The 17,579-nt window shown below is 43.5% G+C and overlaps 1 pseudogene across 1 annotated transcript in view; it reads right to left on the bottom strand.

Moving 5' to 3' along the window:
• Positions 1 to 17,579, bottom strand: part of LOC309832764 (fer-1-like protein 4) — a 47,962-nt pseudogene that overhangs the window by 16,877 nt on the left and 13,506 nt on the right. The window contains exons 18-31 of the transcript in view: positions 9,167 to 9,318; positions 8,028 to 8,185; positions 7,747 to 7,870; positions 7,397 to 7,527; positions 7,099 to 7,272; positions 6,537 to 6,653; positions 6,281 to 6,442; positions 3,688 to 3,882; positions 3,489 to 3,547; positions 3,269 to 3,400; positions 2,274 to 2,316; positions 2,083 to 2,183; positions 1,873 to 2,010; positions 1,648 to 1,766 (exon numbers count right to left, since the gene is read on the bottom strand). The product of the transcript in view is annotated as a fer-1-like protein 4 (transcript). The remainder of the gene's footprint in view (positions 1 to 1,647; positions 1,767 to 1,872; positions 2,011 to 2,082; positions 2,184 to 2,273; positions 2,317 to 3,268; positions 3,401 to 3,488; positions 3,548 to 3,687; positions 3,883 to 6,280; positions 6,443 to 6,536; positions 6,654 to 7,098; positions 7,273 to 7,396; positions 7,528 to 7,746; positions 7,871 to 8,027; positions 8,186 to 9,166; positions 9,319 to 17,579) is intronic.

A 17,579-nucleotide genomic window follows, 5' to 3' on the forward strand; every position in this document is an offset into this window, starting at 1 on the left:
AATACCCAGCCATAAAAAAAATGAAATAATGCTATTTGCAGCAACATGGATGGACCTAGAGATTATCATACTAAGTGAAATAAGTCAGAAAGAGAAAGACAAATACCATATGATATCACTTATATGTGGAATCTAAAAACACTTCGTATCAGTTGACAGAAATCTTCTTCATTTTATTTTACAGCTGCATAGTACTCTGTTGTACGGACATAGCACAGTTTATTCAACCCTTCTGCTATGTATGGGCATTTAATAAGATTTGATTTTTAATGGTCTTCCATCTTTAGAAATTTTATTTTATTATTTTCAAATCTGCCCAATTTTTATAGCCTTTTGTTCTCTGCGTGTGAAATCATTTTAAACTGTTTTAAACTGTGAAGTAATTTTAAGCTGTTTTATATTTCTAATATTTGAAAATTCTAACATCCAAAGCCCTTAGAAATCTAATTCTCTTTTGTGTTGTGTCTTTCTGACAAATTTTCCTGAGATTGTTTTCTTATATATTTTATAATTTGGGACTGTGAACCCAAATTTGGTTATGTAAATCTAGGGAAGTCTGTGAAGCCTGATTTGGGACTACTTTAAGCCAATCTCTCAACTTTGAGTTTTGTGGACTAAGCAGATAATAAAAATTCAAGTCTTAAATCAATGTGAGGGCAAAACTCTAATAGTAAATCCTCAGGGAAGACATTTTTTCTATTTCCCCCAATTGGAACAGAGGCTGAGATAGACCATTTACCTTACAGGCTTCTTTCCCAGTGGGTGGGCTTCCTCTTGCCCACCTTTCACTGAGAGTAGAGCCCTTCCTGGGTGCTGCTTCGAGCAAGGGTCTTGGTTGTGTCTCCCACCTTGTATAGGCTATTAGATATTAGAACCTAAGGCTTGGGGTCCAGGTATGGACAAATCCTCTCAAGAGAATCTGACTTCAGGGCTTGTTCAGGGATTCCTGCTGTTTTCTCATTTTGGCCCATTGGGAATTCCCTTTCTTATGAGCTTAGCATTTGTTTAAAAGATTGTTTATCTAGCATTTCTAGATCTATTATATCAAGAATTTATTTCAGACCATCTGGTCTGCAATGTTGCTAGAAGTAGAAGGTCCAGATGATGTCTACTATCTGATGTATGCACTAGGATGCTTACATTATGGTAGAAGAGTGCCACAGAATGTTTCTTGAAATTACATCTTAGTCAGAATGCCTATATTTAAACTAGATAAAAGTACAGCATCTGCTCTGTGCCGGGAGTGAAGGGGTAGCAACCCACTCATTCCCCTCTCACTCCCTGAGATGCCTTTAAGGAAACTGCAGGGCCCTGTTGAGCACTGTATGAAAACTGCAGCAATGGGAGGACCTGTACAAAGGTATTTGATGACAGGCCATCACAAAGCTTTACAGAGTTGTGCCCTTCCTGGAATTATACTCCCCATTCTATGAGACTAGAACTACAAATAAGGAATTAGGGGATCTAAGCTCTAAATTCAGGTTCTGCTGTGAGCAAGATGTGTAACCCTGCGAAGTCTCTTAAGTTTGTGCCTAAGATTTCCCATCTGAAAAATGAAAAAGCTGGACTCTGATCACTTCAGTCTGTAGGTTTTGTGTACATTACCTTTGCCGGAGTTAGAGGCGTGCCAGGCCAATGGATGCTCACCTTTACAACATATACTCTGACTAGGAGCTTGATGGGCTGATTCTGTGTGGGATCCCCCTGGAGATCTGGGGATCAGAGAAGGACACTGCCTCTGATTCAGGGTAAATGAGGTAGGAGCCCTGGGTGGGATGGGGGGGTATGGAGCAGAAAAAACACTGGTAAGACAGTCTTCTTCCTGCATCCCCACTTGTGCTCCCTGGTCCCCCATTCCTTCCCGAAACATACCTTGAACTTGCCCACAAGGTTTCCAGACCCTTCTTCCTCTCCATCTCCATCCTGACCTCCTTGCCCTCGATACAGGGGAAACACATTCAGCCAGTCTTCAAAGTGGTTAAACTCTTCTTCCAGGGAGCTGTTGTAAATCTGAAAGGCGAGGGCCTCAGTGACAGCTCGTCCAGAATCCGAGCAGAATCCCCTCTTGCAACACCCAGTAACCTTCAGAGTGGTGATTGCTTTTTTCTGGGACACAGAGCCTTTGACTTCAGCCTTACCCTGGTCTTGGGCTTCCCCATCCACAGAAAGGAGATTGCCCCCATCTGGGAACAGCAGAAATGCCCCATTAGAAATACTGGTGTGGGGGAGGGAGGGAGAAACAAAGAGGAAAAACAAGAAAGCCAATCTCTTACCTGAATCCCCAACATCATCCATTTCATCCTCATCAAAGTTGGTCTGAAATCAAAGCGCAGGTCAAAGATTCTTCCCTACCCTTTACCTCCTTAATCTACCCCTTTTCCAGGATAGGGAGTTGGAAAACTTTAGCTCAAGTTCCAGCTGGGTAAGCCACTTGCATTTTCAAAGCCTTAGTTTATCCTATAGTCCTGATATGTAACCACCAGGTACATGTGGCTATTGAGCACTTGAAATGCATCTGGTCCAAACTGAGATGTGCTGGAAGCATAAACTACACACCAGATTTTAAAGACTAGTATAAAATAAGATTATAAAATATCTCATTATTGAGCTTTCCCTGGGGGCACAGTGGTTAAGAATTCACCTGCCAATGCAGGGGACACGGGTTCAAGTCCTGGTCCGGGAAGACCCCACATGCCGCGGAGCAACTAAGCCTGTGTGCCACAACTACTGAGCCTGCACTCCAGAGCCTATGCTGCGCAGCAAAAGAAGCCACCGCAATGAGAAGCCCTCGTACCGCAACAAAGAATAGCCCCCGCTCACCACAACTAGAGAAAGCCCACGCGCAGCAACAAAGACCTAACACAGCCATAAATAAATAAATAAAATAAATCTATTAATTAAAAAAATCTCACTATTAATTGTTTATAATGGTTACTTCTTGAAATGATACTATAGATATACTAGGTTAAATAAAATATATTATTAAAATCATTTTCATCTGTTTCCTTTTACTTTTTTTTAATGTGGCTACTACAAAAGTTAAAATTACATATGTGGCTCACACGATATTTCTGTTGGACAAGACAGCTCCAGATAATGGAGTTAATAATCCCCAGCTTCTCAAATTGTTGTGAAGATGAGAAAAGATGGCTGTAACAAAGAGTTCTGAAAAACTGTAGAGCTCCATGTTTGATGAGATCCTTCTGCTTACCATTTACCCTCCTCTGTCTCCAGCCCCTCAACCCGCAGAAGCCTGCTCTGCTCCCACCTGACCCTGGAGCTCCTGCAGAGATGCATAGTACTTGGACCACCAGTCGAGCTCTTCAGGATCTGGGATGTCCTCCTCCAGCTCTGGGCCTTGATTCAGGAGGCCTCCCAGAGGGAGCTTCTTCAGAGGAGCCTGAGGGAGCAAGAACTCAGCACCTCTAACCTAGCACCACGCCAAGCCCCTCCAGTCCCTTCTCCACCCATCCCCCATACTCCATCACCTTTAGGAGCCGCCTGAGTATCCCCACTTCAGCCAAGAAGGGATCCCGGGACCTCTGTTCTGAGAGGGGATAAAAGACACCAGGAGGTCAGGTAAGTAAAAGCCAGACTCAGTGCTCCACTGGAGGGTCCCCTGGAGCCATCTCAGCCAGGAACCAGATGGACTTCTGTCTGGTGGCCCCTAAGGGGAAAGCCCCCTACCTTGAGGTACCTTGGGCACCAGGTCCCCTGTCTCCTCCTCTCCTTCCCCCTCAGGGGGATCCTCCTGACTCCAGAGTGTGACTCTCAGCACATGGGGGACAATGTGGGAACCCACGAGCACTGTGGAGCCAAAGGCCCAGCGCTCAATCACCAGGATGCTGAGGGGGGCTGCAGATAAGGCTGCTCTGGCAAGTCCTGGGGGTAGGGAGAGAGGACCTGTGTCTCTGCAGACTGTGGAGGGAGGAGAGGCAGCAGCAGAGATAGATGAGAAAACGGTGTAGCTAAATACGCATTCAAAGCCCACAGCCTCACTGAGTCATCTCTGGTGAGTCATTGCTTTCTGAACCCATTTCCCAGCTAAAAAGGGGACACAATCCTGGACTGGAAAGACTATTGGATCAAATGATATAACAGTACAAAAATTCTTTGGAACCTGCAAAGCGCCATCAGAAATATGAGGTTGTTGTTGTTATTATCATTATGTAAAGGACCAATGCTCAGTTTGCTAATATAGATTTAGAACCATAAAACTACGTATGCTCTTTAATCCAGAAATTCTATATCTATCAATGGATCCTAAGGGGGGGGCAGGGACAACAGTTATAATACTGTATTGTTGGCTTTATTTTACATATATGTGACAGTTACAGCACAAAAGGGGGGAGGAATGAATGGAGTTATAATGGAGAAAAGTATTTCTATTTTACTGGAACTAAATGAGTATTAATCTGAAATAGATTGTGAAAAATCAGTATGCATACTGTAATTCCTAGAGCAGCTACTAAGTAAATATCAACTAAGGAATTAAAGCAATATACTAACAAATATCTATGTAATACAAAAGAAGGCAGTAAAGGAAGAACGAAAAATATGAGACTTATAGAAAACAAATAGCAAAGAGGCAAATGTAAATCCAACCATATCAATAATAACATCAAATGTGACTGTATTAAACAGTTCAAAGACAGAGATTGTCAAACGGATTAAAAAAAAGATGCAACTACATGCTGTTTAAGAGATGCTCTTTCGTGAGATACATATAGGTTGAAGGTAAAAGGATGGGGAAACATATGCCATGCAAATACTAACCATAGAGAACTAGAGTAGCTATATTATCAGACAAATAGTCTTTAAGACAAAAAAGAGAGACAAACTAGAGACAAACAAGGACATTTTATAATGATAAACAGATCGATTCATAGGAAGTTATAACAATTATAAATATATATGCACCTAACAACAAAAACTGAAAATACAAGTAAAAAAAGACAAAAAAATAGGGCTTCCCTGGTGGCGCAGTGGTTGAGAGTCCGCCTGCTGATGCAGGGGACACGGGTTCGTGCCCCGGTCCGGGAAGATCCCACATGCTGCAGAGCGGCTGGGCCCGTGAGCCATGGCCGCTGAGCCTGCGCGTCTGGAGCCTGTGCTCCGCAACGGGAGAGGCCACTACAGTGAGAGGACCGCGTACCGCAAAAAAAAATAAAAATAAAAGACAAAAAAATAAAGGGAGAAACAATTCAACAAAAGTTGGAAACTTCAATACCATATTCTCAATAATGGATAGAACAACTAGACATAAAATTCCCAAGGAGGCTTTTTTTAGGAAAGCTTGAATAATACTATCAACCCAACTTGACCTGACTGGTATCTGATATAGAACATTCCACCCAACAACGAAGCATTCACATTCTTTTCAGGTGCACAGTGGAGAGAGGGGTGTTTTCCTCAACTTGCACTATGAAATGGGAAATGAGAGGAACACCCCCTAGAAGTTCAGCGAGCAAAGTGCTTTCAGTTTCATCATCTTATAGCACAATGAAGTTTTCAAACTGAAAACTGCTGCATGTGAAACAGAGTCATGACATAGTGTTGCGTTTTGTTGTTGCTGTTGCTGTGCTCCCCCTTGCAGTCGGGAGCCACTGTGCTTTGTCCCAGTCCCCGCCTTGCCCCCGCACAGCACTCTTCAGTTTACAAAGCCCTTTCACCAAGATCCTTTCTTTCATTGGCTCCTTATAGCACCCTTCGTCCCTTTTTTAAACAAACAAACAGAAAAACTAAAGCTCAAATCAGACAAGTGATTTGACAGGCTCCTAAGTGACATTGCCAGAATTTGACTCCAAAGCCCATACTAGAGTACAGTAATTACAAATTAAACAAAGAATGTATTTGTCTTCATGGCCCCTGGTGTCTCAGATTCCTTTGGACTCACACTTCATGACTTTTGGCTAATCCACTCAATCAACAGAGCCAACAGAGCACAACCAGTTCATGAATTAATCCAGGGATCAGCCAATTATTGCCTGTAAACCAAATCTGGCCTGCTGTCAGTTTTTGTAAATAAAGTTTTATTGGAACTGCCATACTCATTCATTTCCTTGTCGCCTATGGATGATTACATGCTATGATGGCAGAGTTGAGTAACTGCAACTGAGACTGCATGGCCCACAAAGCCTAAAATATTTACTATTTGGCGCTTTATAGAAAATTTGGTGACCCCTGGGTTAATGTAATATAACCAGCCGGGAATTCACCATCCCACTGCCCTCTTTCATTTCTCAGCCCAGCACTTCCGGCCTCCAGCCCATGTCCTCACCAATGTCAGATGCCTGACAAGCTCAGTGAAATTGGGGTTCTCACGGTAACTGGTCAGGACCTCGGACTCCACTCGCCGACCGGCCAACTCCAGCACAAACTGGGGCTGCTCCACCTCAAACAGATGCACACGGCCAAGGCCCCTCAGACCCCAGAACAGTACCTGGGGTTGGGAAGTGGGAGATTCAGGGGCCTGTACCTGACTGAAGGACACCCAGGTGTAGGGAAGGGAGGAGGATGTGAGTGCCTGGTGCTACTTCAACATGGAACTCCCTAAGCAGCGGGCGCACGTGCGGTGGCAGGGATAGGCGTCCGGAGAGGGGCTCAACCAGGGCGGTCAGGTCCTGGGGCTCCACATCACTAGGCACTGAGGGCTGAAGGGAGCAAGAGATCAGAGGTCAAAGAGGAATCAGGCCAAAGGAGGGAAAGCCTGGGCTCGGGGAAAAGAAATGGAGGACTGCTGGTGAAATATAAAACCAGAGGAACCTGGCAAGGCTGGATTGATGGGAGGGGGGTGTCTCAGGAAACAGCCATGTACAGGAAGGAGGATGGGTGTCTGAGGCATGAGGGTCAACCCGGGCTTGGGTTCTCTGGGGTTGGAGGCCTGGCAAGGTGAAGCTAGGGTAGGTCTACTTCAAGTGTTACCTGGAGTCAGGAGTCCAATGAGGCGGTCCCAGGACAGACCTGCAGCCTGCATTCTCTGGGGGTAAGGGAGTTGGAGGGGAACCCTGGGACATGCCCACATCCCTGGAGCTGGATGACCTAAACAAATAGCAGAAGCGATCCACGGTGTGTCCAGCTAGACCACAGCACTCTGACCTCAAGTCAACTACTGTAGTCCAGTTCAATGAGTTCAAAGGTGGCGATGATCTCCCCGGCTGCCCGGGGCCCCTGCCTTAGGGGGAAGAACTGCAACTCAGGATGCTGGTAAGGGTCCTCCATCAGCTTTACCCTCAGGGCGGCCAGCCTCCTTTCCAGGAACACAGAGGGGTCCTTCGGGGAGCAGGGCGGTGAAGACAAAAGTAGAAGAGGCTCAGGAACCAGGGGAGGGCACATCAAGACAAGAAGAGGGGATCCTTGGGGGTGGGAACCCAGGTGGAGCCCAGGCCGCACTCACAAACTTATTGTGGTCACAGACATTGACAATCACTAGTGGGGGCTCCTCCTGCAGGTGCTCCCTCAGTCCACGAATAACTGATCAAACACCACGAGTTCATCCTACAGAGGGCTCAGCGTCTGCTCCAGGACCTTGAGGGCCATGCAGGGAAGGAGCCAACAGCAGTTGTCAGAAGAATTCCTTACCCCTAAGACCCTCTGGTTCTACGCCACCCCCTAAATCAGGGCAGTCTGATCCAGTATCCTGTCCTGAAAATCCAAGGCAGGAAGAGAGACTTAGGGTCTTGGAAAAAGCTCAGCCTCCACCCCGCCTTGTCTCCCAGTGCCCCTCCACCAGCATCCCAGCCCAGCCCTCAACCCTGTGGTCTGGCACTGGGTAGAGATGAGGACTCGAGTGAACGGGTCCGAGAGCCCACTGTCATCTGCTGCCAGCACACCTCAGGCCTGGTACAAGTGAGCCCGGAGCTGGAAGGAGCTGAAGTCCGGGGTGGAGAGAAGGAAGGGGTCATGTTAGCTCAGGGACCACTGGAGTCCCTGACCCCAGACCCCTCTGATCCGAACCCCCAGCTGAGCATCTAGCCCCACACCTCGGGCAAATAGAGAACTGGGCCCGCCTGCCCCACGCCCCGCACTCCCAGTCCCGGTCCAGGCTAAGGGGCAGCCCAGCCGAGGGCTCAGGCAGCAGGTCCGGGGGGAGCTCTGAGGTGCAGGCCTTGGCTTGCTTGCCCAGCTCCAGCCCCAGGAAGAGCTCCAGCTTGGCACGGACCTCGCCAGCGGCTTCCCCAGGTGCCTGCTGCGGGGAGGAAGCATGTTAGGGACCACCTCTCATTACCCCAGCTAGGCCAACCATCTTGCTCCTCCAAGGCAGGCCCCTACTCTCTGCATCACCAGATCCTTAATCCAAAGAGTACTCCTTGTACCCCACCCTCTTCATGCCCTCCATCCAATGCCCCATCACCCTTAAACTCCCTCTCATTCCCTATCCCTCCTGCCCCAACACTGTCACATCCTATAGCCCAGACCCCAGACCCCAAAACTATGCTCTGAGCTTGCTCTCCCCTACCCCACCCTCACCCATCTGTCCCCTCATCCCCAACACATTTAGCTTCCCTGTCCCTTACCCCTGTGGTCACAGCTTCTCACCACTAGGGAACCCTGCTGGTGTCTCTCCCAGGGACACCTCATTTACAAATCTTTTGCCTCCAAATCAGCTGTACTTATAAGGAACTAATTAGTCACACTCCCATGTTCATAACCCTGCTCATCTGTCAGAGCCTAGTCAGCAAAAGGGCCAGTTCAGGCCCAGAGATGACAATATTTGGGGTTTATCTCACGTCAAAGCTCACCTGGGTAAAGGCACAATCTCCTTTTGGCACTTTGGATAATTAAAAAGAGTTTGGTACACTTTAAAAAATAATAATTTTAAAACAATTTTAAAAGTTAAAAAAATTTTAATTAAAACATTTTTTAATTGAATAAAATTTAAAAACTTTTTGACCGGAAACTTAATTTAAAAAAATAGTTTGGAGGGAATTCTCTGGCAGTCCAGTGGTTAGGACTCCACACTTTCACTGCTGAGGGCACGGGTTCAATCCCTGGTCAGGGAACTAAGATCCCGCATGCAGCATGGCGTGGCCAAAAATTATAAACAAATAAATAAATAGTTTGGGGACCCCTGTTGCGCTCCACATGGCTCCACACCAATGTCTGTGCTGCCCTATGAGCCTCAGCCCATTCTAGTCCCAGCACCCTCGCCCCCGGGACCCCCCACTGTGAGCAGCAGATTCTGGATCTTCCCACAGTCCCGGCCCCGTTCCTCCTCCACCACAGAGAACAGCACATCCTGGGCGGGATCCGGGCCCAGGCCACATGGTGCCGCCCACTGAGCTTCCAGACCAGCACATCCAGGAGGGATTGCTGGGGCTGCAGGCAGAGAACTGGGTTACAGAGGTGAATCTGGAGTTGAGATCACCTGCTCCCACAGCTGCCACTGGATGGACGGACCAAAGTCCATCTCCAGCCCTGACCTCCCCCCCAACCCCAGATGCATCTGGCCACCTGCCTCCTGGACATCTCTCCCCTGTGGATGCCCCACAGGCCACATCAGACTCAAAAGTCCAACCTGACTTTTATTTTCTGGTCTCTCTCTTTTTTAAGTTGTGTTAAAATACACATAACGTAAAATTTACCATCTCAACCACTGTTAAGTGTACAGTTCAGTATGACATTCACTTTTTTTTTTGGCTGCCTTGGGTCTTTGTTGCTGCACGTGAGCTTTGTCTAGCTGCCGCAAGCGGGGGCTACTCTTCGTTGTGGTGCGCGGGCTTCTCATTGCGGTGGCTTTTCATTGCGGTGGCTTTTCTTGTTGCGGAGCACGGGCTCTAGAGCGCAGGCTCAGTAGCCATCACTACCGCCCACTCCAGAACTTTCTTCATGGCAAAACTGACACTCTGTATCCATTAAACACAAAGAGACCAAAAACCCCAACTGCCACTTTTGAAGAGCCTGGAGCAAAAGCAAGGGGGTCGGGAGCAAAAGCAGCGTACTGCGCATGCCCCCTGCACACCACACCACCTAAGGGGTGGGCAAAACACCTAAGCCGCCCCTCCGGCCCGACCCCTAGACACACCCCTACCCTCACCCCATATAAGGAACAAGCTCGCCCCGCTTCGGGGAGCGAGCTGCAGCAGGGGCCCCAATAAAGCCTTGCCTGAAAAAAACACAAAAACCCACCAACTTTCCATTTCCCTCTCCCAGCCCTGACAATCACCACTCTACTTTCTCTCTATGAGTTTGACTACTCTGGGTACCTCATATGAGTGGAATCATTTGTCCTTTTGTGACTGGCTTTTTTTCGCTTAGCATAAGGTCTTCAGGGTTCACCATGTTGGAGCCTGTGTCAGCCTGATTTCCTTACTTTTCCCTCCTCTCAACCTGCTCTCTCCCCAGTGATCCCCACTGTGTGCCAATTCACATCAGCTAAGTATTTGAGCTGGTGTCAGCCTTCTCCTCCAACATCTAATCACCAAGTCCTGCCAATGTCCCCCTTCCCCACTCTCTTAGATCAAGACAGTCCACTCTTGTCCAGACAACTGAGACAGTCTTCCTGTCTTCAGTCTTCCCTTCCAACTCATTCTCTCATGAGTGGCTGGCTTGCTACCATCCTCTGGGTCTCAGTTTAAATGCTGTCTCTGCAGAGAAGTCTTCCCTGACCACCTTATGTAAGCTGGTTCTCCCCTGACCCCTTAGCTTCTATAGCATCTTCTTTAGCAATACCTACAGATCATCATTATTTTTCTCATGCATTTAAGATGCATAATCTGTCTCCCTCGCCAGAACATAAGCCCCAAAAGGGCAAGAAACATGACAGGGGTGGATCCCCAGGGTCTCATACAGAGCCTGGCATAAAATAGGACTTCAAATATCATTGAGGAAGCAAACAAGCAATAGCTAGAACTGATCACTCTAAAGCTGACCCTCTCCTTCCCCTATTTAAAAATCATCATGCCTTGTAAATCAATGAAGTTACACCATACACAAAAATAAACTCAAAATGGCTTGAAGACTTAAATATAAGACAGGACAACATAAAACTCCTAGAAGAGAACATAGGCAAAACATTCTCTGGCATAAATTGTACCAATGTTTTCTTAGGTCAGTCTCCCAAGGAAATAGAAATAAAAGCAAAAATAAACAAATCGGACCTAATCAAACTTACAAGCTTTTGTACAGCAAAGGAAACCATAAACAAAATGAAAAGACAACCAACAGACCATGAGAAAATATTTGCAAATGATGCGACCAACAAGGGCTTACTTTCCAAAATATATAAACAGACCATACAACTCAACAACAAAAAACAACAAACAACCCAATGGGCAGAAGACCTAAATAGACATTTCTCCAAAAAAGACATACAGATGGCCAACAGGCACATGAAAAAATGCTCAAACATCACTATTATTAGAGAAATGCAAATCAAAATTACAATGAGGTACCACCTCACACCAGTCAGAATGGCCATCATTTAAAAAATCTACAAATAACAGATGCTGGAGAGGGTGTGGAGAAAAGGGAACCCTCCTATGCTGTTGGTGGGAATGTAAATTGGTGAAGCCACTATGGAGAACAGTATGGAGGTTCCTCAAAAACTAAAAATAGAGTTGCCATATGATCCAGCAATTCCACTCCTGGGCATATATCCAGACAAAACTCTAATTCAAAAGGATACATGTACCCCAATGTTCACAATAGCACTAATCACAATAGTCAAGTCATGGAAGTGACCTAAATGTCCATCAACAGACGAATGGATAAAGAAGATGTGATATACATATACAATGGAATACTACTCAGCCATAAAAAAGAATGAAATAATGCCATTTGCAGCAACATGGATGGACCTAGAGATTATCATACTAAGTGAAGTAAGTCAGAAAGAGAAAGACAAATACCATATATCACCTTTATGTGGAATCTAAAATACTGCACAAATAAACTTATTTATGAATCATAAACAGACACACACATAGAGAACAGACTTGTGGTTGCCAAGGGAATGGGGGGGTAGGGGAGAGATAGATTGGGGGTTGGGGATTAGCAGATGCAAACTATTATATATAGAATGGATACACAACAAGGTCTTACTGTACAGCATGGGGAACTATATTCAGTATCCCGTGATAAACCATAATGGAAAAGAATATGAAAAAGAATATATATATATATATATATATATACACACACACACACATATCTGAATATATGTGTGTATATATATATATATTTATATATGAATCCCTTTGCTGTACAGCAGAAATTAACACAACATTGTAAATCAATTACACTTCAATAAAATAAATATTTTTAAAAATTATCAAAAAGAAAATCATCATGCCTGACTTCCATCTCCAGTAATATAATGAGCTAGGAATTAAGACCTACCTCTCACTAAAACCAACTAAAATGACTTGAAAAAATATTTTAAAATATTTATTAAAGGCAGTGGTGAGATAATAAGAATGAAGAATTATCATACTAAGCCCTGAATGAAGACAGGAATCCAGGGAAGTTAACAGACCATTTCAGCAACTTTTGCCACAAGGGCATTTGCCAAACCTGGCAACCCTGAGCTTTTCATGACCTGGCAGTGAGTAAAAACAATATAAAGAGCTCAGATACCATTCAGAACAGGAGTCTCACAGGAGATATCTCCCCTCCTTAAAAACTAGAACCCCAGAGAATCACACCTTCAGGATAAAGATAAACCATAATGGAACCTGCCCCACTTTCTCACATCCAGTGATCAACAAAGAGAGTTGTCTGGCTGAGTGTAGTCGAAGTTGGAAATTGTCCCTGAAAAGAATAACCACAAGCCAATTTTTTTCACTGTGCCTGGGTGTTGCTAAACATCGAATTTCAGTTTAAGGTGATCAAAGGCAGAAGCAAAGTCATATGTTTTCTGGAAGAATGTACCTTTATTCCAGGACTCAAAGAAGTCCCACAAATAATTTTTTGAGGAAACTATAATGAATAGTTCACAGTTTAAAGCAACCAAGCAGAGAAGGAAACAACCATGAGGAAGTATCAGCAGAAACAGAGAGTGAAAACAAACCCCCAAAAACTGACTACTGGAATCATCTGACATTATGAAAACAGCTCTGCTTACTATTCTTAAATGAAACAAAAGACAAACCTGATAAATACTTACTGGGAATAATAAACAGTGAAAAATAACACAGCGGATTTGAAAAAAAAAGAACTTACAGAAATTAAAAGTGCAGGGACTTCCGTGGTGGCTCAGTGGTTAAGAATCCACCTGCCAATGCAGGGGACAGGGGTTCAAGCCCTGGTCCAGGAAGATCCCACATGCTGCAGAGCAACTAAGCCCATGCACCACAGCTACTGAGCCTGCGCTCTAGAGCCTGCGAGCCACAACTACTGAGCCTGTGTGCCACAACTACTGAAGCCCACATGCCTAGAGCCAGTGCTCATCAATAAGAGAAGCCACCACAATGAGAAGTCCGCACACTGCAACGAAGTGTAGCACCCGCTCACCACAACTAGAGAAAGCCCACGTGCAGCAACGAAGACCCAACGCAGTCAAAAATAATTAATTAATTTTAGAAAAACAAAACAAAGCAAAAAAAATGTGCAATGATTGAAATGAAAAATTCAACAGAGGAACTTATACAACCTCTTGATTTTCAATTAAAAAGCCAAAGCAATTCAACAGGAAAAAGAAATCTATTCAACATATGGTGCTAGACTATCTCAATGTCCATATTTTAAAAATAGGATTTTGACCCATATGTTACACCATATGCAAAGACTAACTTGAGAACAGTCAGAGACCCAAATGTAAAATCTAAAACCATAAAACTTTTAGGAGACTATCTTTATTCTCCTAAAAGCATAGGAGAATATCTTTGTGGTTTGGAGGTAGTAAAGTTTTCTTACACAGGTAACAGAAAACAGAAAAATTAGTTAAAGTAGACTTCATCAAAACTCTCTGGAGATATTATTTATTTTAGCCTCTACTGTTCTTTTATACAAAACTCCAGGTACCTAATGAAAAATTATAGGAATAGGAAAAGCAAAAAATGTGACCCATGGTCAAGACAAGAATAATCAATAGAAGTAGACCCACAGATAACCCAAATGTGGGAATTATTAGAAAGCGATATTAAAATAACTGTGATAAAAATTCTAAAGGGTCTAGTGGGAAAAGTACAGAGTTTAAAGTGGATAATTTCAACAAACATAAGAAAACTGGAGCCAGATGGAAATAATTGAATTAAAACATGTGATTGGAGGCTGCAATATACCACTTTCAATAGTGGATAGAACACCTATACAGAAGATCATTAAGGAACCAGAGGACTTGAACAACATTATAAACCAACTAGACCTAACAGAGATATATAAACAATGCATCCAACAGCAGAATACACATTCTTCTCAAATGCACATAGAACATTCTCCAGGATAGACCATATAGGTCACAGAACAAGTATAATACATTTTAAAAGACTGAAATCATACAAAGTATCTTTTTTTAACCAAAGTGGAATGAAACTACAGATCAATAATAGAAAGAAAACTAGAAAGTTCACAAATGTGTGAAAATTAAACAACACACTCTTAAACACTGCATCGAAGAAGAAATCACAAAGGAAATTAGAAAATACTTATAGGTGAATGAAAATGTAACAGCAAAACTTATGATATGCAGCAAAGATAGGGCTCAGAGGAAAATTTATAGCTATAAATGCCTACATAAAAAGAAGAAAGAGGGTCTTCCCTGGTAGCACAGTGGTTAAGAATCTGCCTGCCAATGCAGGGGACACAGGTTCGATCTCTAGCCCAGGAAGATCCCACATGTCACAAAGCAACTAAGCCCATGCACCACAACTACTGAGCCTGCACTCTAGAGCCCGTGCTCTGCAACAAGAGAAGCCACGACAAAGAGAAGTCCACCTACTGCAACAAAGAGTAGCCCCCGCTTGCCTCAACTAGAGAAAGCCCATGCGCAGCAACCAAGACCCAACACAGCCAAAAATAAAAACAAATAAATAAATAAATTTATAAAAAAAAAGAAGAGAAAGATCTCAAGTCAATAACCAAACTATATGCCCTGAGGAATTAGAAAAAGAAGAGAAAACTCAACCCAAAGCTAGCAGAAGGAAGTAAATAAAGATTAGAGTGGAGAAAAATAAACTGGAGAATAGAAAAACAAAAGAATCAATGAAACCAGAAGTTGGTTCTTTGGAAAAATCAACAAAATTGATGAGCCTTTAGCTAGACTGACAAAGAATAAAAGAGACAAGATATAAATACCTAAAATCAGAAATGAACATGAGGGGCTTCCCTGGTGGCGCAGTGGTTAAGAATCTGCCTGCCATTGCAGGATACACGGGTTTGAGCCCTGGTCCGGGGAGATCCCACATGCCGCAGAGCAACTAAGCCCGTGTGCCACAACTACTGAGCCTGTGCTCTAGAGCCCACGAGCCACAACTACTGAGCCCACATGCCACAGCTACTGAAACCCGCACACCTAGACCCCATGCTCAGCAACAAGAGAAGCCACCACAATGAGAAGCCTGTGCACCGCAACGAAGAGTAGCCTCGCTCGCAGCAACTAAAAAGAAAGCCCACTCTCTCTCTCTCTCTCTCTTTTTCTCTCTTACTCCTCTTCCTCTTTCGCTTTCTTTTCTTTCTCTTTCTCTGCTATGTGAGGACACAACAAGAAAGCAACCATATGCAAGCCAAGAAGAGAGCTCTCACCAGAGCCCAACCACGCTGGCACCTTGACCCCAGACTTCCAGCCTCTAGAACTGGGTTGATGATGAAAAGTTTGGAAACTTCTGATCCATTTTCATGTTCCTGCTTCGAGAAGTGCAGGGAGCAGCTTTCAGATGGAAAAAGTTGCCACGAGGACCAGAAGTAGAATAAAGGCATTTATGTAAAAAAAAAAAAAAAAAAAAAAAAAAGAAAGCCCGCGCACAGCAACGAAGACCCAACACGGCCAAAAATAAATAAATTAATTTTTTTAAAAAAGAAATGAACGTGAGAACATTCCTAGAAACATAAAATTTATCTAAACTCACTCAAGGAGAAATAGAAATCTCAACAGACAAAACAAGAGATTGAATTAGTAATCAAAAACCTCCCAACAAAGAAAAGCTCAGGACCAAATGGCTTCACTGGTGAATTCTACCAAACATTTAAAGAAGAATTAACACCAATACTTCTCAAGCTCTTCCCAAAAACAGAAAAGGAAGGAACACTTCCTATTTCATTCTGTGAGGCCAGCGTTACCCTGATATGAAAAACACACAAAGACACCATAAGAAAAGAAAATTACAGAATAGTATCCTTTATGAATATAGATATATCCCTTAGGAATAAGTTCTGAACAAAATATTGGCAAACTGAATGCAACAGCATATAAAAAGGATTATATACCATGACCAAGTGGGATTTATCTCAGGAATGCTAGAGAGGTTCAACCTAAGAAAATCAATCAATGTAATTTACCACAATAATAGAACAAAGGGAAAAAACACAAATGAGTATCTCAACTAATGCAGAAAAGGCATCTGACAAAATTCAACATCCTTTCATGATAAAAAAAAATACATACTCAGAAAACTAAGAACAGAAGTTAACGTCCTCAACCTGATAAAGGGCATTTATGAAAAACCCACAGCCAACATCATACTTAATAGTGAAAGAATGAAAGCTTTTCCTCCAAGATTAAGAACAAAACAAAATGGAAAATTACAATTTTGGAAAAACGGTATCTCTTGTATCAGCCATTGTAAGCTTGACAGCTTCCCAACACTTAAAGATTTTTCTAGTGAGATTTGTGATGATATTAATGAATGTGATTTCTTAATACTGTATAATGAAATGCATGAACATTTGGAAAGTATGCATAATTCAGGGAAGCAAATTTCCAAATGACCTATGTATGATGATTCAAAGTCATTCAAGGATAATAGATCCATTCAAAGTGCAAGACAGACCAATGGATTTTAATATAACAGAGTATAAAAATTCTTTGCCAGATATTTGCAAAAAATGTAAAGCAATATCGTTGTTCTCACTACATTTTTTGTTTTGGAGAATTTACTTATTTTTCTTTTCTTTTTTTTTTTTTTTTTTTTTGCGGTACGCAGGCCTCTCACTGTTGTGGCCTCTCCTGTTGCGGAGCACAGGCTCCGGACGCGCAGGCTCAGCAGCCACGGCTCACGGGCCTAGCCGCTCCGTGGCATGTGGGATCTTCCCGGACCGGGGCACAAACCTGTGTCCCCTGCATCGGCAGGCGGACTCTCAACCACTGCGCCACCAGGGAAGCCCCTATACTTATTTTTCTAAAAATATATTTATGTTTCCCTATATAAATATACAAAAAAACATGTAATAGGTTTACTATTGTTATTTTAAATGAATTAATAAATAATTTTTTATTTCTATGGTTTTAAATTTTTTCAGTTTTAGTTTATATAATAGGGAATATCAGTAGATACATCTATATAAACAAAAGCTCATTTGGGTCCCCAGTAATTACTCTAAGGCTGTAAAGGAGTCCTGAGACCAAAAAAGTTTGAGAATCACTGCCCTAGAGACTCTTCCACTTACATCCAGGACATGTATAAAAATAGTCTTGGAAACATTGT

This window comes from Grampus griseus, assembly GCF_964374135.1.
Source record: "Grampus griseus genome assembly, chromosome: 14".
In the NCBI taxonomy this organism is placed as follows: Eukaryota; Metazoa; Chordata; class Mammalia; order Artiodactyla; family Delphinidae; genus Grampus; species Grampus griseus.